The sequence below is a fragment of the Etheostoma spectabile genome, chromosome 13 (assembly GCF_008692095.1).
Source record: "Etheostoma spectabile isolate EspeVRDwgs_2016 chromosome 13, UIUC_Espe_1.0, whole genome shotgun sequence".
Lineage (NCBI taxonomy): Eukaryota > Metazoa > Chordata > Actinopteri > Perciformes > Percidae > Etheostoma > Etheostoma spectabile.
The window spans coordinates 6,562,795-6,566,572 of NC_045745.1; positions in this window are offsets into that span (position 1 = coordinate 6,562,795).

Genomic DNA, 3,778 nt, shown 5'->3' on the forward strand with positions numbered 1-3,778 from the left:
GGATATGAGAATTTTACACCCAATATTAGGACTTCAGGTCTTGTTGCTTCTTGGGTTTACCTGTAGCCATCTAAATACTACTGCAACCAAAAGCAAGAGGGACTGTGTGCCAAAATGGCTGTGGCTCCTCAGTGATGTATCCAATGTAGCTGTAAAAGCTTACACTCACATACCAATCTGTGTCATTTTACACCCATGTGCTTAAACCGCCGAGCCAAAATGTTAATGCACTGCTGTGCCAACGGAGTTGATGGAGCTCGCTCTTCATGCATATGCATATTCCACTATCCTACCCAGAATCCCCCCTGCAACCCTCTCCCAAACTGACTGAGGTTTCTAAAAACGGCAGAAAGCTTAACGCCTGTGAGAGCAGACGTCACGCTGGAGGAGAGCGACTTTGATGACACCCATGCTTTTTGAGGCCTCTTTTGTTAGCAGGGAGCGAATCACTCTTTACAAGATAAATCATTCCGCTAGCAGCCGGCTTAGACTGTGTACAACCAGATAAGGTTGCCAAGGAAACCCTCCAGGAGAACCAATGGGTTTATTTATTTATTTTTTTGCAATACCAACCTCCTTGATCCGTGCAAACAATTAATACCTTATCCAGGCAAGAGGGGGGGAGCTGGGGAAGTGGGAGGCAGGCACAAATCCCCAGGTGCTTAGCACAACCCCACTCTCTCTCTTCTGGGAATGAGGACATGGAGGTAAAAAAAACATGTCACAAATGGATATTGGACTGGAAGACACTGAGGGATGATGTATGACTCATTGAACATTAATTCAATGAGAACAGCCCTTTAGTCCATAAATATAATCTGCACACATCTCTAATGTCCTTTCAATGAATGTTTTGAATGCTCGGCCATAAAAGTGCCATCACGTACCGCTGCATCCATTTGTAGGATAGCTGCGATTGTGCAGGTATCCCTGAGGCTCAACACACCCGGCGCATAGGAGAACCCCTGATGTGAAGAGCTGCTGGGGGAGCCATTAGGAAGGACTCTGACTAGCCACAGATCAATGCTCTGGGGCCCTATCTATAACTGACATCCAATTATAGCAATGGACGTCCGCTTAGCACTGCTACTAAGTGCTTTAGTCTTTGTATTGACTACCTGTCAACAGTCTGCACACAGTGGAGCTATTGGCTAATAATCAGCTATCGACCTATCCACACGTCGAGATCACCAGCATGTCCGTAAGTGCATACAGAGTGTGAGGAGTCAGAATAGAAAGGTGTTACATTCACATGAGCACGATCTGTCCCTCTGTTATTAACAAGGCATTTTACACCATTCAGCATACTTAATTAGAAAGTTTATTTTGTACAACTTTGATTAATGCTGGGCAATCATATGCAATGAAAATCGTTACCAGCCAACGTTAACTAAAAGGGGGGAAATTGGTTGACATTGAGAAAAAACGATGACTGAAATAGTCACTATTACAGTGCAGCGGGGGAATGGCAATGAGTCAATGAAAAGCCTACAGGGCGAGGTGGTGGTAGGCATGCATGTTTCTACTAAAGCTGAATGGTGAGCATTGGAGATGCCGAGGGGGGGGGGGGTTGTGTCTGCCCGCTTAATTGATTAATTACAGTCGTTAAGTGGTTAGAAAGTCACCTCACCTGGTGTAAGAGGTGGAATTCACTGGCTGATTAAAATGAATCAGTCAAAAAGCTGCAGGAAGTCCCGGGAGAACACGGCTGCTGGAGGAGAGAGAAACACACTTTTATTCACGCTGTGTCAACAAGCTGCTGCTGCTTCAGTAAATGGACAATCATGGCTGCCTAGTCTTTCTTAAGTTCATGGACTTTTATTATGCAAAAATACAGCACAAAAAATACACACAAAAAGAAAAACTGGTTTTCACACAGTGTGCAAACCTAAAAGGAGATCTTCATACAATATTAGTACGCTGATTTCAAAGCCACAGTTAATATTGTTGTTAGTAGTTAGTCTTCTGAGCACATAGATGGACAGTAACAGGACCATCTCTCTTAGAGCTCTGTACAGTTTGTCAGCAGGTGGAAATCTAACTAGACTTCTACAAGGGCCCATCCTAACACACACACACACACACACACACACACACACACACACACACACACACACACACCCCCCTATGGAGCATTTAAATTGTAATGAAAAGAAACACAGCGCCCCTCATCTTGTTTTAGATCTAGATTTGCCAAGCACAGCACGGCAGAGCATCACATATACATCCCAACATTCTCATCTTTATATCAATCGACTGTTGGGATTAGATAGGGTTACTTTGACAGGATATTACATAAAGCCAGAACCAAAAAAAGCACATCAACATCTTTTATCTTACAGTTTAAAAAGCATGGTCACCTTATGGAAAAAACAAAACAAGACAATGCTAAAGGTTTTGCTAAGCTATGGGGGAATTTGTATGCAGTGAGTGGGCGTGGGAAATCCCAGACTTGACCCGATCGAGGCAACAGAAAACAATCAACAGGCTCACTGTGTACTGACTGATTATCGTACCGTCCTAGAGGCTGTGGGCTACGATGGCTATTTGGGATGATGCTACTGCACACTGCACAGCCCACGTTGGCGCATGATCTACGACACAACTCAACTGGGGCAACAAGGCACAATACAAGTAATTAGAATCCAGCTGTGAGGGCTGTGCAGAGCTGAACTGAGGGGAGGTGTGTAAGGCTACAAGAAGGAATAGAATAAGGCGCTGGAGCAAAAAGAAACAGTTCCAGGTATTACACTCCAGGTATTCATACAGCAGAAGAGATGAGATATTGGACTTCCAACAGTTTTGCAAACAATGGAAGAAATGGCATTATTCAAGAGTAGAGTAACCCACAAACTGCAAGGACTCACTTACAAAACATATCCAGAATGAACGGACATTTATATTATCCAGCACTGAGACTGCACAATGAACTCAAACCCAAAGGGTTGTGAAGTGAATGCAGAGCAGTACAATTCAGCATTCTAAGGCTTTTCTCATTTGTTCCTGGGCACTTTCTTCATGTAGACCGGCTTAACATCCTTCATTAAAAATGCTACAGACGCATGAAAGCTTTCATTTAGACTGGGTGCTCTTGTCCTGCTAATATGGGGTGTGTGTGTGTTAGGGGAGGAGGTTCTGGTGGTCACAGGGGTTGGGGCCAGTCAAACACAATTAAAGCTGATTGGTCAGTGAACCTTGCTGTCCAGCTGCCTCCCTTATTCCCCTATACACTACCTCCTCTAAGATCTCTGGAGCAGTGATGGCGGTTATTGTTTTTTAAGCTTAGTCAAGAAGCATTAATCCACCCAATCACAAGATGTGTGACCCTCCCCCTCACTACCAGCCAATCCCGCTCACTACAGCCTGAAAACTCAAACTCAAGCTCAAAACAGAAGAGGCTGACCTAAATGGACCTTTTCCAACTCTGTTGAAGGACTAATTCAAATTGGTGAATTTTCTTGGAATAAGTCTGTCTTTCCGTTTGTCCAAAGGTCAATACAATACATTTATGGAATTACAGATGTCAGAACAACAAGTACTGACTGGATTTCCTGACCAATGATCACCATGTAGGCATTAAAAGACGATAAATGAACTATACTTTTTCAAAACTCCCATTCACAAACATACACTTATATTCATACACACACTTCCAGCTGCAATTTTATACATACATGCATACAGATGTAAAGCTGGCCAATTAGGGGCCTGGATCTGTTTTGAACATAGAGTATGTCTACAGCAAGGGCCATCTATATATAATAAAAAAACTAAATAC